At 39.8% G+C, this 23636-nt stretch overlaps 1 long non-coding RNA gene across 1 annotated transcript in view; it reads left to right on the forward strand.

Moving 5' to 3' along the window:
• The first annotated feature begins 21781 nt into the window (after positions 1–21781).
• Positions 21782–23636, forward strand: part of LOC131478113 (uncharacterized) — a 304708-nt gene continuing 302853 nt past the window's right edge. Inside the window, exon 1 of the long non-coding RNA XR_009244305.1 lies at positions 21782–21889. This is a non-coding gene — a long non-coding RNA (uncharacterized LOC131478113). The remainder of the gene's footprint in view (positions 21890–23636) is intronic.

The raw sequence follows: 23636 nt of genomic DNA on the forward strand, positions 1-23636 counted from the left end.
CAAGAGACTAACTGTGCGTCTCTGACCCTTTGTTCTCACTCAGACATTGTGCAACTCCACTCAGATGTTGTCTACACAGGTTTCATGTTTCCGCCATGTCTCATGATGCCTGTACAGTTTTAGACTTTTTGCTGTTTGTTTATATTCTGTGGGGGGCACCTAGAAAGTTCTGATCTGTTTAAAGTGATGGTTGGGAGTTGAATATGTTCTTAATTCACTGATGACAGCTTCTTTGAAGGGAATGGCGAGTCCTGGTAGCATTCATCCTTTATTCTTCATATCTGAGGTATTGTTTTCATGGGGTCTGTCACTCCATCCTTCGAAATAACGTAACGGAGAGCATAAGATCACAGCTCTTATCTGTGACCTTAGAGTGAATTTTCCTTCTGGGAAAGTAGCAGCAGCTGCAGTCTTTGCGGCTTGTGGCACTAGAGTGGTTTCAGACTTCTGTAAAATAATTTGTCCAAAAATCTTCCTAGACCAGTGTACCACGGCAACAGTTTGAATGAATTTCATGGGCCAATTTTTAATGCAAAGCAAAAGTATTTTTAAAAGAAACACAACACAGTGAATCTGTTAGTGTATGTGTAGACTCTTACACTCATGTTTTGGTCAATGATAAACCATATGTAATCCCATCTATCACAAAACAAGTTGCATAAAAATATAATGCATGTTAGTTAAGTGTAAATGTAGCGTGTAATAATAAATACTTAATGAGATCATGTCTTTATTTCACAAATAGCTGTGACTTTCATTCTGAGGCTGCAATGGCTCTGAGCATTTTACAAATAATAACTTCATTGGTTTATCACAAATTCATGAGATAGACAATATTACTTTGACCTTGTAGATATGGAAACCATGTATCAAGAAGCTAATGGACTTACCTGGACTACCTAGCCACTAACTGGCAAAAGTGAGCTTCTCACTGAGGAATAATTATAGATGAACATATTACTGGATTAACACTATACTGCAGAGTCCAAAGGAAGTTCATGGTACAACACATGGCATTGACCATCTTTATTATTGATTAGCATTGATTTTTTAAAATTAATTTTATTACAAAGTCAGATATACAGAGAGGAAAGACAGAGAGGAAGAGCTTCCGTCCGATGATTCACTCCCCAAGTGAGCCGCAACGGCCGGTGCGTGCCGATCCGAAGCCGGGAACCTGGAACCTCTTCCGGGTCTCCCACGCTGGTGCAGGGTCCCAATGCATTGGGCTGTCCTCGACTGCTTTCCCAGGCCACAAGCAGGGAGCTGGATGGGAAGTGGAGCTGCCGGAATTAGAACCGGCGCTCATATGGGATCCCGGGGCGTTTGAGGTGAGGACTTTAGCCGCTAGGCCACGCCTCCGGGCCCGATTAGCATTGATTTTTTAATGTTCTTATTTGACCAAGTATTAGTTTTACTGTCTTAATCAGTTTTTGTCCCCTTAATTTGCTTTTACTGGTATACCGCACAGTGACACTGAATGTCCAGAAGTTACTCAGTTTTACACCTTTTGGAGCCTCAGTTCATTCATCTCTCAATTGAAAACAGTCCTTTCTGGGTTTCCCACTGCCTTAGATTTTGGAAAGTTTAAGTGAGACAGTTTATAGGAAAATAGTTTGAATGAAATCATGATTCCAACATACATTGTTTTGACCCATGGTGAGAAACAGTGTTCACATTTCATATGATACAGAGACTGTTCTAAACGGCAAGTGGCACAAATGAGAGGCAACGTCTTCTGGTCTTGCTTACATGTGCGCATGCACATATACACCTGAATTCACTCTAAGATGAAAACCCCTTCAGTGTGTTGGCTTCATGGCATAGATAGGTTTTATGCTATTTTACAAAATACAGCGCAAGTTTGAAATTCTCAGGACCTCAGAAGGTCCATGAGAGCCACCTTTTAAAGTGGGGTTACAAGGTGGGCATCAGAACCAATGAATCTCAAGTCCTTGCAAGCAAGACAGTCAGGCTGCGGTGAACACAGCCTCCAGGCCACAGATATTTGCACAATTTTACTAGGACAAACACCCAGGGTACCAATGCTTTCATGGAAATTCTGGCTGTGTGACTGTGTTAACTTTGGCTTACGCTTGAAGCTATTTTCAGAACTCTTCACAAACTTACAGGAAGTGCCTTCCCTTTTTATTTACATTCAGCATTGTTAGTTTTAAGCACTGCACACACAAAAAGACCTTTTCCTTTGCCTCTGCGACTAGGGCCTTTTTTATATATAATTATACATATATGAACAGCTTTGAAAACACGAAAATGCACATTTGTGGCGAAAGAAAAACCCCTAACTCTTGCATGATTGAGATGCTAGATGTGATGGCTCTTTCTAGAAAAGCTTGAGGACTCCCAAACGTGGTCGAGAAGACTGCGCTCCCTGGGCTCCAGTGTGAGCTGTGGCAGAGCCAATAAACACATAAAGACCAGAGGCTCCATGGAGAGTCGGGGCTCCCCATCTCTTTCATGAGTAATGAATGTGGCAACCACAGAGTCTTGGAAAGGATTGAGATTCTCAAATCTGCAAGACGACTTTCAAGTAGGTCTGCGCACTCTTCCAGGGACTTGCTGGGGGGATTAAGGAATGAATAAGAGTAGGTTCAGGTAGAACAGAAGGGGTTTGGAAATGAGGGGATGACAGGGAGTGTTGGAAACCCTCCTCCCGCCATCCTGAACTGTGCGTGTTTAAAGTTTGGTTCTCTAGGACCTGCTGTGCAACCTGACCAAGTTTCCCAGCCCATCTCTCTAGAGGAGTAAGGCAACTTGTTCCCACAGGGGCCCACCTGAGGCAGCTGTCTGACTCAAGGCTGTCTCACTGTCCTGGGTGGTCTCAGGCTTTTGAAAGGGAGCATCCTTCTCTTGAGAAAATACACATGAAGTAAACAGAACAGAAGTTGGCTCTCACGTACTGGTCTCCTCCTTCCACTCCAGTGCCTTGGTGCTTGCTTCAATACAGGGGGCTTTCATGTGTCAGATACGTACATGTCTGGTCTAAATTCCAGTAAAGAGCATTGGCAGGAGGGAAGAAGCAGGGTGCTTGTAGGTTCAAAAGAGCTGCAATCATCTGGTGACCCTGATGTCTCAGGACACAGTTTTCAAAGGGATGGGGGCTCACAGAGAAGTGAAGTGTTCGTACTACCTACAGGAGTTGCTATTCTACAATACAAATTTGTTTTGCTTTTACATGAAAACTATCTTTGGATCACAGGTATGGCTCAAGAAATGGATGAATGTCAATATTGCCTTTCATTGCTGTATTCACAGGAATCAAGAATAAAAGGAGGAAGGCCTTTTGTATTTGTTGAAAGAGAGGGCATGCTCATTTCTATACCGAACACATGATTTCCTACTTAGCTAGTGACTCACAGCTTCCCCTTTATGTATCTAAGACCCTGTACAATTCAAATCTGTCAGTGACTTCACCAGACAGAGTAGTGTGACTAAGGCAATTGTTCGTTATTAGAGTGGTAAGGGGAAAACCAGCAAAGGAGGGAACCAAGAGGGAGCCGTGGGGACAATTCCCTTGATCACTTCATCAGTAACCATGACTGACCAGGTTGTTTTTGGGAGTCTGAAGAAAGCAAGAATCTTTGTTTAGTTGCATTAGTCATAAAAAGATTCATCATTCAGTCACCTCATCTTAAGAGCACTGGGATTTCAAGGCAAAAAAAAAGGAGATGGCAAAGAAAAAAGAGATTTCTAAAAGCTTCCCACTTATGAGCTGCGACAGGAGAGAAGCATATTAGAAATGGAGAAGCAATCAAAGGAAAACTAATCACAATATAGTGAGTCATTGGGCATAGTCTTTTTTTCCCCCTTCTATTTAAAACCATTCGGATGCAAGTGGATTTAAATTCCTGTCCCATGAAAATAAAAGACAACATCATGTTGGCCGCAAGTTCCATTTCCTAGGACACCGAGTTTCTCAATATGTAAAAACATAAAACACACTTTTGAAAAATAAAGGCATTTCCATGCTAAATTTGGCTATGTTTGCCTCTGTTTTTTTGGAGTGCAAAGAGAGAGAGAGAGAGAGAGAGAAAGAGAGAGAGAGACCATACTGACTAATACAAAGTGACCTAGAGAATGCATCTCTCACCAAAGAACTTTCAGGATGAACTACAGAGTAAGATTCCCCACAGAGAAAAAAGGACAGGTATCTGTTTCAGTTCTGAAGACATGCTCTTGGAGATGTCAGGAGGGCAGTGTTGGGCAGGATGGCAGAACTTCATTCTGGTGAAGATTTGCAATGTCTGCTGTGGTGTCAGAGTCCAGTGGGGAAGCATCCATGCTGCCTCTTTGTTAAGCAGAGGAATCAATCACATCAGTACTTCTTCTATTAGTTGTCAGGATAGGAAATCACTGACAAAGTGAAAAGTGGTTGAGTGGAGGTTGATGGTATCAGATCGTGTTCTTTGTAGAATTAAAGTGTGTGGAAGAGATTGGGGAACAGAAAGTTCCAATGACGATGGGGGAGGGGAAGAAGCAGAAAGATAAGGTTCTAAAACTATCTCCTCAAAAACCCATGATCTCTCAGATCTGAAATGAACCAAAAGTCTGCTTCAAGGAATGCTGCAGCAGAAGAATTTGCTTCGTTTTAAAACAAATAAACAAAAAACCAAGTTTCTTTAAAGAATTGGAGATATGTCAAGTGTCAGAGAGATAGATGAGGAGAACTTTCATTCATTCATTTGTTCATTTCCCAAATGCAACAACCAGAACTATACCAGGCCAAAGCCAACAGCCAAGAACTCAGCTCAGATCTCTGGTGTGGTCATGGACCCAGCTACTTCGGCCATCACTACATGCCTCTCTGGATGTGCATTAATAAGAAAGTGAATTGGAAGCAGAGAACCTGGGACTCAAACACAGACACTGTGACATGGGATGAGTAGATTGAGTGTGAGGCGCTCAAGTTTGAATCGGTTTGTAAAGAGCACATATCTCAGCAACGGGAATTCATCCAAAATTGAAGCAAAAAAAAAAAAAAAAGCATCTAATTTTGGTGAAAGGTGAGCCAGAGAATAATGAAGTCATTGGAGCTTTACCAAATGTTAACAGGAATGACATCTCAAACAAATGAACACTTTGCAAATGCCTACCTTGTTGTAAGGAGGTAGGAAACAATGTTGAAAACGAAACTCACAACATCAGACTGTCTGCATGGATTTTTGATTAAAATCTTGACTTTGTTGCTGACTTAATTGAAAAAGATCAATGAGTAGCTCCAGCTCTTGCCCGCATTTGGGGAGTGAACCAGCAGATGGAAGATCTTCCTCTTCGTCTTTCCATCTCTCCAAAAAATCTAACCTGCCTTTCCAATTAAAAAAAAAAAAAAAAAAAAGATAAATGAAATGTGTATATTTGCATCCATATGATTAAAAGAGAAGATGAGGACGTGAAATAGAAAAACAAATGCTGATAAGAATAATGAAAAATAATTGTTGAAGTACATCATATAGGCATTGCAAAGACAATAATACCGCATGACTGAGAACTTTATGGAAATGAACTTAGAGGAAATGCTCTAAGTGAAACTCAATATAATAAAAGAAGAAATATAAAATCTCTAAATAGCTGCATAAGTCATTGAAAGTATAACTGAAACCCCTTCCAAAAATAATTTCATGGTTCATTCAGATGGCTTTACCATGGAAGTATACCAAATATTTTTAAAGCAAAGAAAACCAATCTCACATAAATACACCTAAAGTTCTCAAAAAGTGGCAAATCTTTGTATTTTGTTTTATTAAAGCAATATAAGCTTTATTCCAACACATGACAAAGCTGTTATAAAGAAGAAAATCTACAAGGTCAATGTCTCAATTATGTAGAATCAAGCATGTTCTCAGTAAATGGTAAGCAGTGAAATATACGTAGGATAATAATAGTGGCTAAATTTATTCTAGGAATGCCTGTCTGTTTAATACAGATACTAATTCAGCACATTTTGTGTACATGAGAACAAAACAAATTATGAATCATAAAAAATTCAAATATTACATCTTCTGTAATTCAGTAGTGGCGCAAATTTTCTCAAGGAACTAGAAATGGATGGAAATTTCTTAATCTGATAGAAGGAAACTATAAAGATGGTGTAGAAAATACTTGGTAGATGATGAAACATTGAAAGCTCTCTTTGATGCTGGAATTGAAGCATACATACTATCTTACTTAACATTCAACATTACTCTAAATTCAGGCCTAAATAATTTAATTAGTTAGCAAAATGAAAGCAATAAAACATATAGGAAAACAGAAATTGACTTATTCAGAGATGATATAACTATTCGCATAAGAAATTTAAAAATATAACATTAAATTTCATGTAGTTGCTATATGGCAGGTCAGCTTGCAAAAATCAGTTGGAACCTATATACCAAGAAACAAATAAGTAATAAACAAAGGCAGGATGATAATACCTGAAAATAACAAGCATTATTGAGGAAATTAATCAAGAGAAAAAAATGAAGAAATTTTAGTGTTTCCTTTGTTAAAACACATGTTTAAAAACATGAATCAAAATAACCTTTCTATGAAACTCGAAAAGCTGATTATAAAATTAACATAGAAATGCAAAAAACCAAGGGTCATTGTGACAATATGGAATAAGATCAAGAATAAGTATGGGAGAATTAAACTACGAAGTAGCTAGACCAATGATAGAGCTGTGATAACTGAGAGAATATAGAAAGAGCATGATGATAAATGCAATACTAATCAGTGGACTGTCTCAAAAAATTCCATATGTTAGGTTAATATGCAACAGATTATTGTTGGGACACCTTTTAAAAAACATATAATGCCAGGCAAAGTGTATACACACATACATATACAAATATTTCTTAGTGCCTATCTATCATCAAAATGAATTGATTCCAGTTGGCTTCCAGTTCTAAATACAAAGTAAAGCAAAAAATGTTTGAGGAAGAAAATATTAGAACAAACCCAAAAGTACTAACCATAAAAGTGTAATGATGCATATTGTTATGCTAAAATTTAAAGCTTGCGTGTACCAAATTGCAACTAAGAAGAAAATGAAAAGGCAACCTATCAAGTGGGCAAAGGTAAACGCAATCTTTTAACAGAGGTCTTTTGAGTATATATGCATATTTTGAATATGTATGAACATACAAAAATGAACCAAAAAAACAGACAAACCAACCAAAGAGGGACAAAAGACCCAGACACTTCACAAAAAAAGATATATAACAACTGCTGAGAAGAATGTAGAATAGTCTGAATTTTCATACTATAGATATTAATTTAAATTGGCATACCAATTTGGGAGAAATTCCTATTCAATCTGAATAGATACCTACTTTATGAACTAAAAATTCCATTTCTAGGCATATGACCAACAAAAACATATGCACACAAAAACCAAAATTATGAGAATGCTCTATTATTAGTAACTGAGACTTGTAAATTACACAAGTATCTGTTAATTTAAGAAATGTGCTCAAACTGCTGTGTAGTTACATAATGGAATACTATATGGTAGTGAGAAAGAAAAAGCTAGAACTTCACAATATATGGATTTACCTAACAAAATAGCAGGCATAGAAGCTAGATACAAAACAATACTATGCTTTTCACTTTATAAGTTATTCTGTTTACAAAAAAAATCAGAAACAGGCAGAATTAGTAAACATGGATAAAAGAAAAATTGCAGACTTCTTGGTTCAGGCAGACAGTGATGGGAAGGGAAGAGGAAAGGCCTTGTGGCATGCTGGTTGCGTCTTGTTTCTGAATTTAAATAAAAGTCACAAGGGTGTGTTCAGCAAAGAACATTCACTGAGCTGTATGCTGAAGGTTTCTGCACTTTTCTGTATATGGATTATACATCATTAAATTAGTGAGTGATTTATGGTTTGTTCTAAACTCCAGCTAGTTTTTTTTTAAATTTTCATAGCACTGTTTTTGGCTAAGTTAATTAAAATAAAAGCTGACTGATTTATGCATTAATTTACAAAACTTTTTTGCCACACCTTTAACCATGAAACCTTTCTTCTTTTCTGCCAAAGCAGGATTTTCCATTCCTGCCTGGTGCCATCGCTTTAGAGAGTTGCCATTTCAAACATGACTGGAAGGTCCCATTCCTGCTTGGAGCCTATGTGAGTTACACATTTAGAACTTTTTAATTGTTATTATTTTCCATATGTCTTGTAGTTATAGGGATTCCTCCCCCCACACCTTCCCTTACTCCTACTCCACATATTACAATAGTATAGTCCTTCAGCCAACAGTCACAAGTCCAACATTCTGCTATTGAAGTATATCATGGCATTGTAGGTGTTGGCGATGGTGGAAAATCCTGTCATTATCAAGGTATATTTAACAGTTTTACTGGGAGTTCTCCTTTTATTCAGGAGTAAAGATGCATACTGCAATGTATCTTCACTTCCCGATATACAGTCATGTACACATTTACCCATATATCTATTTGACTTATATTCTTTATGAGCTTTTTAGTTACCAAAAGGTCCCGTGGTGTCCAACGTAGGCTTTTGTCAGTTCTTCCTCATCCTCTCCAAAAGAAGGTCAAGTTACATCCTCAAGTCCCTTTGCTGGAAAATGTTGGAATGAGAAGCTTTTGTACTTCCTCCTATGCCTGCTAGACCATGAACGGAATTGTTTCATGGCATTGTGTGTCTTAAGGGAAATCAGAACTGACACGAAAGTGGAAATCAGTTCTCTGAGATGCTCAAGATTTGCCAGGCATTTACTGGAAAATTAGTGCGCCCTAGAGATTTACTTTTATGAGAAAAGTAGAGGTTACATAGCCTTGGGAAGCATGTTCTGTCACAATTCCGTAAAGTTAACTTAAGGCTATCCTGTCTAAGGAGCCCTCATAGTAGAGAAACACCAAGCCATGGTTGAGAAGCCATCATCTTGGTAAAGCATTTCCAGATTCATCTGCACATAAATCATTTCTCCATTTATTTTACCATAGTGTTTTTTTAAAAAAAAAAAACCAGTATGTATTTATAAAGCACAGATTATGTGTCAGGAGCAGCAAGAGAACATGCTATATAATCAAAAGGGATTACAACCTGACTTAGTGTCTATGACTGTAACCAGGGACTAATAGTGGTGGGAACAGGCCACTAAGTGGACATAAATTTTGTTTCTACAATGGTGCAAATCTCTCTGTCTGGGTCGGCCCCAGGGATGGTAAGGAACCAGCAACTTGGGTTCTCACCTGGTACCTGCCAGAGTGCATAGTACCAAGGAGCTGGAATCAGGGCAGAACATCCTCAAATCCAGGCATTGCAAAAGGAAATGCAGGTATCACAAGGGATGTCTTACTGGCTACATCAAATTCCCACACCCAGTGATGACTTCTAAAGTTTTATAGTCCCTATTATGTTTTTACTCTGTTTTTTTATTATGATTTTCCATGATACAGTTTTATAGGTATATGAATTTTTTCACCTTACTTTACTCAAATTGCCCCCTCCTTCACCAAAATAGTCCTGCGCTGTCTTTTTATAAAAACTGAGAGGAGTGTTTCAAAGCTAGTAACATCATCATGCTATCACATTTCATCTTAAGTTGCTGAAATCTCTAACCAGAAGAGTAGTTCCCCTTATCAACTGTGTTGAAAAGAATTCCTTAGATTACAACTGATTCTTATGTCCTTAGTAACTCATTCACAATAGTTACAACTTGAAAGGAGCCCAAGTAACTATGTGTAGGTCTATCTTTCTCTGTCTCTGGCTCTCTCTTTCCTTTCAATGGATTAGTACTCAGGCACCAAAAAATAAAAAAGGGGTCATGGGAAATTGGGGCTAGCATTGAAGTGCAGCTGGTTGAGCTGCCACCTGTAATGTTAGCATCCCGTTAAGCACTGGTTCAAATTCAAGCTGCTGTAGTTCTAATTCAGCTCCCTGCTAAAGTGCCTGGGAAAGCTATGGAAGCTAACTCAGTCCTTGCGCCACTGAACTCAACACAAACTCAGCCCTGGCCACTGAGGACATCTGGGGAGTGAACTGGAAGAGGTAAAATTCTCTTTCTGTAACTGCCTTTGAAATAAATACATAATAAAAAAAAGAAAAGGGAAATTTTGACATATACTAACACTTGAATGAAACTTGAAGATATAATTGTGAGATTAACAGTTTATGATCCCACTTACATGAGGTTCCTAGAGTAAACAAACAACTCCCCCCCAAAAGTTGCAGATAATGTTTAGTGTTTGAGGCAAGGAGTGAATGGGAGTTAGAATTTATTAGTACACAGTTTGAATTAGAAAAAGTGAAGAAATTCTGGAAATGGGTGGTGGTAATGGTCATGAAAGACTGGGAGTGCATCTAGTGACCGAGATTGTACAATTAGTATATTAAAATAAAATCTGTATGTCAACCATATTTTATTACAAAATATAGGGATGTTTCTGGTGATCTGTTGGGTTGAGCATCCATTTGCATTTCATATCAGGGTTTGAGTGCTGCCACCATTTCTGATTCAGCTTGCGGCAAATACAGTAGATGGCGGTGCCACTACATTAGGTCCCTGTCACCCATGTGGAAGACCTGAATGAAATTCTCATTTTCTGATTTGCACATGTCCCAGCCCCTCTGTTGAGTGTACTTGGGGAGTGAATTGGTGGATGAGGGATCTCTTTGTCTCTTTCTATCTCTGTCTCTCTGTATGTTTTTAATTACCTTTCAAATAAATTAACACTTTAAAAAAATTAAAGGACATTTTAGTTCCTTGTATACCAACAACTTTGATTTTTGATTATGTTTTTTTTCTTTTTAATTTTTCTTCCTGTATCAAGCAACACGTGTCCTGTGTCTGACACTGGACAGTGTTTCTGTATATTCCCAAATGATCTAGAAAGACATTTTGTCACTGCTCTGTTTAACTACAATGACTCAAGACAGATAAATTTAGCAGCCCTGTAAAGAAGATACTGGATTTTTTAAACAATGGGAAGAAATATGCTAAAAGAGAAAAGAATGACATGGATATTAGAGTCAGAGGAGGCCTCTTTGTTTGAGAGAACGGAGCAACTCTATCTTCAGAAATTTGAAAAAAAAAAAAAAGGTTGGGGTTGGCATTGTGGCATAGTAAGTTAAGCTGCCACCTGCAACGCTGGCCTCCCAAATGGGCGCTGTTTCAAATCCCAGCTGCTCTGGCTTCCATCCCACTGCTTGTTTATGCACCTGGCAAAGCAGTGGAAGATGCCCCAAGTGCTTGTGTCCTTGAGCCCATGTGGGAGACCCGGAGGAAGCCCTGGGCTGTTGGCTTTAACTAGGCCCAGCTCTAGTCATTATGACCACTTGGGAGTATATTGGTGGACAGAAGATCTCTTTGCCTTTCCATAATCTGGTCTCAGATATGCTTACTTTTTAAATTTTGTAAAAATATGAGACCGGAGTTTTCATTTCCATTCTAGTAAAAGACTTGATGCTCCATTAAAGAAGAAGTTTAACAAACAAGACAGCAAAAAACATTCATTGGCAACATATATACAGGGACTATAAACAATTATCAAGGGAAAGGATGACAACATGGCTTATACAGAATACATTTTAAAATGGTCACAGATCCTTAAACCAACACTTTTACATTTTGCTGGTTAAAATGTAAAATGAAATTTAACAAAACCACACTTGGAACATTCTGATACACATAGGCATTTCTTTCTGTTTTTCAATTTTTTTAAAAAATTTCATGTATCACATATATGGAAGAACATACAGTATTTGACTTCTTATGTCTTGTTTCTTGTCCATAGCTTGTTTCACTCCACTTGTTCTCCATTTGCAAATGATAGAATTTCATTCTTTTTTATAGTTGATTATTGTTCTGGTGTGTAAGACTTTATTATTATTACTCTTATTTAAAATTTTGATTTTTATGATACAGTTCCGTAGAGTCTGGGATTCCTCCCCACAAGAGACTTTTTTTTATCCATTCATCTAATGATGAATAATTTGGTTGATTCTAAATTTTGGGTTCATTTTGCTGAAAATGGCATGATTTCATTTTTTTTTTTTGTAGCCAAATAGCATTCCATTGTGTATGTATGCCACTTTTGATTTTATCCATTCATCTGACGCTGGACACTTTGGTTGATTATATATTATGGCTATTGTGAACAATGCTACCATTAACATGAAGGTATGATGATCTTTTTTTAAAAAAAGATTTATTTATTATATTGTAAAGTCAGACATACAGAGAGGAGGAGAAACAGAGAGGAAGATGATTCACTACCCAAGCAGCCGCAATGGTTGTAGCTGAGCTAATCCGAAGCCAGGAACCAGATCTTCTGGGTCTCCCACGTAGGGGCAGGGTCTCAAGGCTTTGGGCCATCCTTGACTGCTTTCCTAGGCTACAAGCAGGGAGCTGAATGAGAAGCGGAGACACCAGGATTAGAACCGCGCCCATATGGGATCCTGGCGCATTCAAGGTGAGGATGTTAGCCGCTAGGTCACCACACTGGGCCCTGATTATCTTTTTTGAAATGATGTATTCACTCCCTTCTGGGTATAAATCCAGTAGTAGGATTATTGAATCATATGACAAGTGTATTTCCCGTTTTTTTTTTCAAGAACTATGTGTATTTTTTTCTCGAGTGACTGTACCAATTTGCATTCCCATCAACAATGCTTAAGAGTTCATCTTTCCCCACATCTTTGTCAGCATCTGTGTGTCTCATCTTTGGAAAATAGCCATTCTGACAGAAGTGAGGTGAGCTATCATTATGCTTTTGATTTGTGTTTCCCTGATGGCTGGTAATATTGAGCAATTTTTGTGGTGTATTTGTTGAAGAAAGGATAATATGTTTAAATAAATTGTGCTAGCAAAACTGGATATAGACATGTATAAGAATGAAATTAGATCCCTTGCTCTCGACACATATAAAATTCAAGTCAAGATGGAACCAAAGCCTACATGTAAGACCTGAGCCTGTAACGTTACTGGGAGGAAATGCAGGGGAAACTCTTTAAGACATTGGTGTGAGTGATGATTTCGTAGATAAGTCCCCTGCAGCACAGGTAACAAAATCAAAATTAGACAAATGAGATTATATCAGACCAACAAGCTTATCCACTTACAAGGAAATATCAACAGAGTGGAGAGATATCTAGCAGAATGGTAAACATATTTACAAGCCGTCTCTACATGGCAAATGTCTGTCTCTGAAACATTTCCATTTTAGCCTTTTCTGGAAAGATTTCTGTGCCGGCCTTCCTTCCTCTGCCCACTTAGTAACCTATGCCTCGTGATGATCCCTCAGTGTTTCCAATGTGGTTTTGTTACAGTTTTCATACTTTGAAGAAGACATTCGTCTACCTGTATGTTTCATTTTCTCCATAATGTTGCAATCTCTGCATCCCACAGCTGGCAGCATGCCTCACAGACCTCTCAGAGCCCAGCTGGAATATGTCAACGAATAAAGAATGAAAGGATACATAGTAATTAAGACATAGTGTTCGATGTTATGAGTTTCACAGCTAGGACAAGGAGACCTTATGCATTCAGGGACAGGAATGATGGTCAAGATTACTTCTAACCCAGAGGTAAGCTGTTGTTCCCGGTAGAATTTCAATTCCAGTGACCATGCTAACCCACCTGGACTGCATCTGCAGACCTGGATAAATTGACATGTCACACAGCAGTGTTGTGGAAATCGGTTCACATTAGCAGTTGCTTCAAAGTCGAAAGGTAATAAATGATCTCTATTATATGAAATAAAATTAATCTTGTCCTTTGGTACTTTTTTTTCAAGAATAGAAAATTATACCTTTCTACATAAAATGTGTGATAGAAAAGCAAACAGAATTGTTTCCACCTACAATGCTTTTTAAGTTACAACCCTAGAGCCATTTGGCCTGGGATAAAAAGGTGGAAAGAAAACTTAGTTTTATGCGCACTCACGCTCACACACAGTACACTCTCTTAGGGAAGCCAGGCAGTGACAAGTTATTGGATGGCTGAATCGAATCTGGTCTACCACACAATATTGTGCACTGTCTTGGGGAGTGTGAGGGCTGCTAGGTTTCAAGGTTTGCCTTGGCTTGAATTCATTGTAATGCCACCCACCTCTCTCCAGTTGCAGTGTTCTATCCAGGTCACCTAGATGCTGTGAAACAGATGTTCATTGAAGGGAAAAGGAAATAGGTGGTGTCCATTTGAAAGTGATAGCTGTGGCAGAGGAGAAAGTGTATTTTCATGTACAACACAAGCTAGGTATTGTGGAAAGTTATTGGTAGGGCAGAAAGTCCTAGCTCTCCAGGAATCTCCAGCACTTAGTAAGCACTACATAATATCAACAGGCAGAAAAGCTGAGTGGTGAAGTGTTGTGGCCCTGGGGTCAAATGTGACCTTGACTTCCAGTGCTGCCCTTCACTAGTGATACAGCTCAAGCCAATCATTTTCTCTTTCTTTTTATAACCAGGGATTACAAAAATACCTATATTTTCCCACAAGTTTTATCTTTATTGGAAAGGCAGATTTACAGAGACAAGGAGAAACAGAGAAGGAAGATCTTCCATTTGCTGGTTCACTCCCCAGATGGCAGCAACAGCTGGAGCTGAGCTGGGAGCCAGGTGCTTCTTCTGGGTCTCCCATGTCATTGCAAAGTCCCGATAACTTGGGCCATCCTCTGCTGCTTTCCCAGGACATAAGCAGGGAGCTGGATTGGAAGTGGAGCAGCTGGAACATGAACCAGTGCCTATACAGGATGCTGGAGTTTGAAGGTAGAGGATTAACTTGTTGAGTCACAGTGTCAGCCACAATGCTCTTGTGATGCCAGCATGAAGTGAAATGTGTAAAGAATTTCAGATGGTGCATGGCACTGTTAGTTACCATTTTGCTGTTGATTGTTCCTATTTGGTGGCACAGTATTATTGACTTATCAAATGACTTAACCTAGAGTTGTAACCTGGGAAGAACAGTGATTGGGACTTTATCACTGGACCAGAAAACCCCAGTCAGTTTTCAGTGCTAAGACTTGTATTTACAATGATCAGGGAAGGATACAGAAAAACTACCAGGTGCAGAACCCCAGACCATCGTTTTACATTTGTGTTCCTGATCTTTACCCAAAGGATGAGGTGGTGGCCTCATTTCAACTGGTTGTCTAGAACTGGCTGCCTGTGTTGGGCAGCTGCTACTCGGTGATGCTTGGCTGCAGTCAGATTGCTTTCTTGAACCTTCTCTGCATGTTGAGAAGCTTCCCATGCATTTATTCAGTGCTTCTTTCCTTTAACTAGAAAAAAAGAAGGGGGGGATGAACCTGTGCTAGTTAGTTTTCTGCATGACTCACTTTTTTCATCTGTTTTGTGCGTCAATATTTTCTAAACTAAGTCATTGATTGGCAGGAGTAGCAAAAGCTTTTCTTTTTACAAATTATGTGTTATGAATTTTCACTGTCCTGCACAATGCTACACAGTACAAAATCACTTCCTCTGTCTGGCAAAATCAGAAATGCACATGTCTTACCCTTTTATCTGACATGTTGATTTGTATCAGTTTGCATTCTTTTGTATTTCATGAACAACATTAACTTTGCCATCTACAATAAGTATGAAAGCAATTTTATGGGGATTGCAAACAATCAATTGGAAGAAGAATCCACTTTTGATATAAAGAGAGATCTCTTCTGTTTCTGATTAAGGTGGAGCAATAGATGCCCCAGTATATTCCTCTTGTAAATGGCCAGAGAGTGAACACATCACTTCTCCAAATTGCCCCGGCCCCAGACCTTGGCCAGTAGGCTCACAAGGGACAAGAGACTCAAGAGGAAGACACATGCTTGCCCAGACTGGGCTTAGCAGACGCTGGTTCACCTGAGCAGAAGTAGGGACTGACATCAGGGAATGTGGTAGAACCTGGAAATTAAGGAACCAAAGTGCGACTCCAACAACCTGGATTCCCCGTGGTCCTTGCCCGAGAGGAGCTGGATTTGACAACCACAGGGTGAACACTTCTAATATTTTGCGTTTCTTCCCAGCCCTCCCCCCCCTTTTTTTTTTTACTAATTTCTTTAAAGACCTTGAAAATGATTTGTTTGGAATATCCCAGTTGATTCCTCTGAAGCATACTCATCCAGCTATTGCTTGTAACAGTTTTTGTATGCTGTCATTCTATTGAATGGTACCTAGTTTCCACATTCAATCCTTTCTTTTCCTGCCTGATTTTTCAGTACTCAGTGACCTATGTAGGTTTACTCTCTGCTTAGGAATGAAGGGTAAGGGGGAGAAACCGATATTCTCATCCACAAAATGTCGATCTTCTCACAACACATTTCTCAGTGATTTGTTGTGTCTTTCTCTGGGGACTGTTTCTGTTCATCTTTTCAGTATTCCTTCCATATTCCCCTGAAACAGGCTGTGGGCGAGCTTATTACAGGTAAGTAGCATAGGATAAAATAATAGCGTTTAAATCAATCCTAAGAAACCAAAATTAAGATTTCATATTCCAGTGAATTTGCAAATATAGTGTTATTAGGAATCAGGAGAGAACCAAGCACTTACATCCAAAAAGACGTGTGTGGAAACAGAGAAGCTGGACAAGGACAAACAATGGTATAAAATCAAGCTGTGGAGTCAAATGCCTGAACTCAAATCCTCAAGTTTTTAGTGTATGTGTGATGTGGGATTGTGGCTGAAATTCTTGAGAGAGAGTGTGTGTGTAAACATTTTATTCCAATGGGATTTTCCTCTTTTTCTTAATCATTAAGATTGTTTTTTCATAGCAGTCTACATGACAGTTCCATATCAACATCAAAAACATCTGATATTTAAGAGAGAAAATTTATCAACTGTCTAGCTTACATGACGTTACCAGGTTTTATATTTCTAGATATTCATTTTCTGTAATCTGCTCTTCATTGAGTATGAATAAATTACAACTATATATTTATGGCATACAAAGTAATAGACTTTTTAAATACAATATTGAATGAAAAAAATCAAGCCAACCCACCCATCTATCACTTCAAATATTTGGCATCTTCCATGGTCAGAATATTTGAGAGGCACCAAGCCAAAAGTATTGAAATAAATGACACAAATATTAGCCATTTGTGCAGCAAGTCTAAAAAAGAAAGAAAACCCTTGGTCAGAGCACAATTAAATTTTAACAAGTTTGAGTATTCAGCCGTTTGTCAAGTGGGTTAGCACTCTGTTGGAACAGGCAGGATGGGCAATTTTTAGAATCTGATTGAAGAAGTCAGACAAGAAAGACAATTTTGTTTGGTTAATGGGAAGCTGCTATTAGGGATAAGCTGGTTGTTTCTCATCAATATAGTTTCAAGTTTCAATGTATTGTGCACACTGGGCTTTGATTTGTTCATGAATGATTTTAATGTGCTGCAGTGACTTGAGTCTAATGGCCTCCCCATCAGAATTTTTTGTTTTGAACAAGGTTTATGTCAATAGAAACCAAGAGGAAGGGACCAGTGAGAGGAGCACTATTGCCAAGGAACATGTTGGAACTTTGTCAGCGAGAAAGAATTATTTGGCATGATAAGAATTTGGAAGAGACTGTTGATGAGTATTGTTTAACTGTGCAACAATTCCTGAAATTACACTCCAAGTGTTTCGTGTTATACTTACGGCACTGGGGAGTCCAGGGTGTAACGCCCATTCACGTTCTCCTACATACCAGCCTGTCCCTCACAGGGGATGGGGATTGCACAAACAACATCTTGCTCAAGGCTACTTCTTGCAGAGCTGCACACAGCATGCAGCCGGGCTTCAATGTGCCTCACAGCACATATGCCATAATGCCTCTAACCTCCATGCAGCCTCAACGTCTTCAGCTTGATCTTTTGTTAAGTTTGTTGTCAATTTGAAGAATTTGGAACATTTTTTCAGTCCAGCTAAATATTTTTCACACAAGCTCCTCAGCCACTTGTTCTTCATCCTCAGCTTAGACTTCAGTGTTCAGTGGACTTGGCTTGCTGAACTTAGTCCGGAAATACTGTCACTGGGATCACCTTCTGTCACGCATCAAATCTGTAGTCTACTCTGGCTTGTGGTGTTTGCTCTGTTTGATAAGCATGCATTCCTAGTTTCTATCTAAGCTGTTGATAATAAAATAATAATGTCATGGACAGAACCCTAATGCAAGTCACTGTGGAGATTTTTCAGGGAATTGAAGGAAAATCATTTAAATGAAAATGTGTAAATCTGGATGTGCTATTCACCAGAATAATTCAAATCCAACAAAGCTATAACTTTAGGACTACACTTCCTTTGAATTATTAATCTCCATTTTTAAACCATACAAGTTTGTATTAATTTCATATATATGTTTGTCACAGTTCAAGTTGAGATACTTTTACTTAAAAATGACAATATCAGGGTTTAATGATCAAATATGCTCCAAGGACCAATTTGTGGTATAGTTCACAGTTGCATCACCAGTACCCAATATTGAAGTACTGGTATGAGTCCCACTGTTCCAATTCTAATCCAAGTTCCTGCTAATGAACCCAAGAAAGCAGCAGATGCTGGCCCAGGTTCTTTAGCCCCGGTACCAGGATGGGACATCTGAATGGAGCTCTTAGGTTCCTGGCTTTGGCCTGGTTCACCTTGGGCCATTGGAGTCATATGGAAAGTGAACCAGAAGATCCAAGTTGTCTCTCTTTTTCTCTCTGTAATTCTGAACTTTGCATAAAATTTTTAAAAACTTTTAAACACTGTTCTGCCAATGATGTCTACCGTGGAACTCTTGGAGTTGCATGTTGCATGTTAGAATCATAAAGATTTAGGAAAGTCCTTCATTGAAGGGGGGGCCTGCTTGACTATCACATACTCGTCCATGAGACACCACTTCATAGTCCATGGAACTACAAGAGGAAAGCCTTGAAATTTTGTGAATAAGGTTTGAGACAGATAAAAGGCATTCAACATCATGGAATTGGAACGCCTTTGTGATTAGGAACCTAAGTCATGTGGGCAATGAACGGTTTAGGTTTCTGTGATGGGCCCTTCTGCTCCACTGAGCTTGGACAGAATCTCTGGCCAACCAGAGGTTTGGTTTGGTTTTGTTTCTTTGGTTTTGTTTGGTTGTTTGTTTGGTGCCCCGCCCCCCCAACACACACACTGGCTATTCTGAGCCTAGAGGTAGCATACTTACTTAAAGACAGGAGAGAAACTACAGTTGGATCTGGCCCAGATTGATGTTTGGAAATGAAACAGAAGAAAGATGTTCTTATTTCCTGCCTTATTTTCCCCACCTCTATGAAAGTTTGCCTTCCATCGAAATCACAGAGATAAGGAGAAAGAAAAAAAAATGCCCCTGTGGTTTGTTGGTTTGTGAGTGGAGTAGTCAGATGGCTAGTCATCGGGGAGAGACACAAAAGGGACAGAGAAAAGAGACCAGTCCTGTGCACCTGTCCTCCATTGCCGCTCCCTGTTTGTGCTGGGACTAGGGGATCACGAGAATGTCAAGGTATGATTTGAGTTCACTGATTACCCAGGACTTATGTTATCCTGCCAAACAACGTGCTTCTGTCCCTGCCTCCCACCCGAGAGCTGACCCCAACTTAGCAAGACCACCCTTCTTCCAGCCCCAAATCAGATCATCCTTTTTGTTCATCCGTGACTTCTCCCACACACTAAATTGGCCAAATGTGTTTAATTACCAGAGATGATTTTGTAATCCAAAGGGCTACCACCCTACCGAGACTCCCACTGAGATCACAATGTTCATTCCTTCGTCAGAAGTCCGTCCTGGTTTTAACCCATGGTGTCTAGGAAGTGAGAAGTTCAAGGTTTTGCCTTAGTTCAGATATTAGATCTGTGGTTGCTGACCAGACACTTTTGGCAACAGTAGGAATCAAGTTGCTGGACTCTCCTAAACAGTAGCTTTTCAAAAAAAAAAATCTTCCAATGACTCCATCATCTTTCTGTTTTTCTTGGCAGTTTTGGTATTGGGTAAATACTCCTTTCGTGGAGGTGCTTATCTGTCAGGTCCCATAAAAAGTCCACAACTCTGACAAGGTCATGAAATCACGACTGTGTCTGGCAGAAGTGTGTTCCAGGCTCTTACAGCACATCCGGCCCCAGGTTAACTCAAAACATGACAACAGAATCCGAATGCAGTGGTCAGCAACCTGAGGGGGAAAAAGGATTAAACAGATGTCCTCACTGTAAGAACCCAGATTGGTTGTTGACAGTAGGGGAAAGAGGACCTACAAAGACCAACTTCGAAAAAGTCAAAGTCAGCCATAAAATTTTAAAAATATTTTAAAAGCAGCAATAAGACTTTTTCAAGTGGAAATTGATCCAAAAATATCGAACATATACATGCACACTAGTTTGAGAATCTTGCCTCGAAGTGTTATCCAAGGTAGTGGTAAGGAGTTGCCCAGGCAGAGCATGGTCCCCGTACTTGCAGGGCAGCCTCACGTAAGCATCCCCTCTGAATTGCCCCAGTCTCTGAAATGTTAATGCCCCATCACTAAATAAAATTTACAACTTTTTTTAATGTCCATTACGATTGGACAAATTATATGTTCAAGTGATTTAAAATGAGAAGTTAAATTGCAATCAATATCTTTAGTTACCGTATCTACTCACTTGGTGAGTTAAGAAGGTAGGGGATGTATTACCCTGTTTATGCAGAAGAATTCAGTATGTACAAAAGCACTGCATAAACTTATGAAGATGAAAGTAAAGGTGTCTTCGGTGGGGGCAGCATTACGGTGCAGTGATTAAGCTGCTGCTTAGGAAGGACTGACACCTTGCTCTGTGCATTTGAATGTCTCTGGAAAAAAAAAAAAGCAAAAGCATTGCTTTCCTTTTTGACTGTGAAGAGCTCCAGTGACCACACCTAAACTGGTGGGCCGTTTGGTTCTCCACACTTCTACAAAGAAGTAGAAGACCTTGGTAGCCTAAGCTATTAACAACAGCAAAGCAAGGGCAACTGATGACAAAGGTCGTCAGTGTGCTAGGGACCTGGAGGAGTCCGTGTGTCCCTCAGGTCCTTTCTTAACCTACACGTGTAATTCCTTCCTCATCCAACATCAAGCGCAGATCCGACTCAGTACATGAACATTTGTTTAATAACAATGTAACAATGGGGTGAAAATCAGATATTAAACTAAAGCACACACCTCCCTTGAAGTTGTGAATATAAGGAAACCAAAGGCAAAATGACCAGAGAAAGAAAATCTGGCAGCTTGGTTCAATGCTCCCGAGATCTCATGAAACTGTCTTTTTTTTTTTTTTTTTTTTTTGTAAGAGACATTGTCTTTTGAAAGAATCCTCAGAAGCCATGATGCGCTCATGTTGATGAGTCACTGATTGAAAGGCCAAGGCTCTGTGAGGGTCACAGGGGACAGAGTCAAAGGCCAAGGCTTTGGGAGAGTCACAGGGGACAGGGTCAAAGGCCAAGCCTCTGTGTGTGGGTCACAGTGGACATGGCTCATGCTGAACGTGGGTTTTGAAGGTGTCGTCTGCCTCTCAGCAGGGGCTGCCGGTTCAGAAGTCAGCGAGGGTGAACTCTGCCAGCAGAGGAATAAGGGAACAGCGTGGGAGAAACCTGACCCCAAGGGCAAAGGCCGACTCACTGGGAAACATGCTCCAAGGACAATAAAACAACTGGAAGCTTTGGAGAACAGCAGAACATCTGCCGCTGTCTTCTTCCAAACCCTTGTCAACTTTGACCTCAGTTTGGGGTCAGTGCATGGAGAGGACTGCATGAATGAATTTCATATGATGCTTTTTATGCACTACTGTAATCAAAAGTAAAGAAGGATTTTTGTTTTTCTCCCTTTTCCTCAGCTCACTTCAGAGATGATAGTAAAACACCAGAAGAAAAAGTGGTGGAATGTCTGGAAATATGCAAGAAGTGGCATAGGGTTTGATGCCACTCTTCACAGTTGGATCTCTTTGCCATGGTAAGCACCAGAGCAGTCCTTCTCTTCCCGCTCCTTGTTGTGGCTTTCTGTTCCAGCCACCAGGACCTTCCTGTTTTTTGCCAGCACGACAAACTGAGAGGAGCTCAGGGCCCATGCACTGGATTTTGCTGCTCTTCATATTCTCATGAGAGTTTTTTTTTTTTATTAAACATGACCTCCTTAAAGAGATTTTCTGCTCTCTATCATAGCAAATAATTTCCTACTCCCACCTTGACCTTGGCCATCCTCTACTACTTTATTTTCATTCCGAATATCCATCTCCAGCAAGGTCCTCATTGTGTATTTGCTTACTTATTGTTTGTTATCTGAACAATGCTATACCCAGGAGGCAGAGTTCTGTGAGTTTCTTTTCCTACTGAATATCCATCCCTCAGAACTAGTAGGCTTTGCTTCTAGTAGTTTCTCAGTAAATATTTGTTGAATCCATGAGTGAATGCAATCCAGAAAAAGACAATGTGCAGACGAAGCTCTGAACTACAGAGCCAATGTAAGCAGCCAAGGAGAATGACATGAAACATTAGTGGGGGCAAAAGATGGCGGGTGTGACTTGGTGCGAGGTCTGGGGGAGCCCCACAGCCTGGGCCAGGAACAGAAGAAGAGCTGCCCTGGGGAAAAACAGTGAAGGCTGTGAGAGTGGAAATCCGTGTGACTCATTTCAGGAGTGAAAAGGAGAACACACCATCTGCTCATGAGAACATCGGGAAAAGCAGCCCTGCTTAGGGAGTTCCAGGCCCTGGGAGGGAGATTCAAGTTGAGTTCAGCTTTCCCTCCTCCGAAGATGGAGGCTGAATCACTATTAAGCTGATTGGTTAACCATACATAACCCTACTATGTGCCGAGATCCCATGACCAGGGACACACAGCCATCACAACCGAATCTCAACATCAGAGCATGGCACCTGTTTATCATTATTATTGCGACCACTGCTTCCACCACTCAATTCAGCATCATGCTTTGAATTGCTTGCACTACTCTACATCAAGCTGAATGATGGAAAATGCTTTAATTAGACTTGGCAGCTATAGGCAAAACCCCCCACGTGAGTGCCAGGTCACTGTAAAGATTAGTTTTTCTAACAACCAAGGAGCTCTCGCAAGTCATATAGAGATGTGGTAATCTTACCTGTTTGTGGAGTCACCTTTGCACATGCTCTCTGAGACAGCAGAGGAGGGACAGAAATGCTGAATGTTGTTTATCAAAGCATCATCTCTGTTAAGCCTGGGGATCCAGCCCAAACAAACTTACAAGTCTAAAAAAAATTTGAAAAAAAGTCATTTGACCAGCCCAGCATGGTGGCCTAGTGGCTAAAGTCCTTGCTTTGAATGCACCAGGATCCCAAGCCTTAAGATTCTGCACCCGTGTGGGAGACCTGAAGGAAGTTTCTGGCTACTGGCTTTGGATAGGCGCAGCACTGACTGTTTCTGTCACTTGGGGAGTGAATCCTTGGGTGGAAGATCTTCCTCTCTGTATAGCTGGCTTTGCAACAAAAATAAATAAAACTTTTTTTTTTTTAAAGTCATTTGACAACGACATTTGAGAAATAAGTAACCATGCTCAAATATCTTTTCTCTAAAACAAAAAGTGATAATAAAACGTATCTAAAAGGGGACTGAGAATGTATCTTTTTAACTTACGTATTTTCCAATTAAAGAATTTTTATTGACAAAAAAATTGAATACAGAGGGCCCGACGCGATAGCCTAGTGGCTACAGTCCTCACCTTGCA

This window comes from Ochotona princeps, chromosome 27, assembly GCF_030435755.1.
Source record: "Ochotona princeps isolate mOchPri1 chromosome 27, mOchPri1.hap1, whole genome shotgun sequence".
In the NCBI taxonomy this organism is placed as follows: Eukaryota; Metazoa; Chordata; class Mammalia; order Lagomorpha; family Ochotonidae; genus Ochotona; species Ochotona princeps.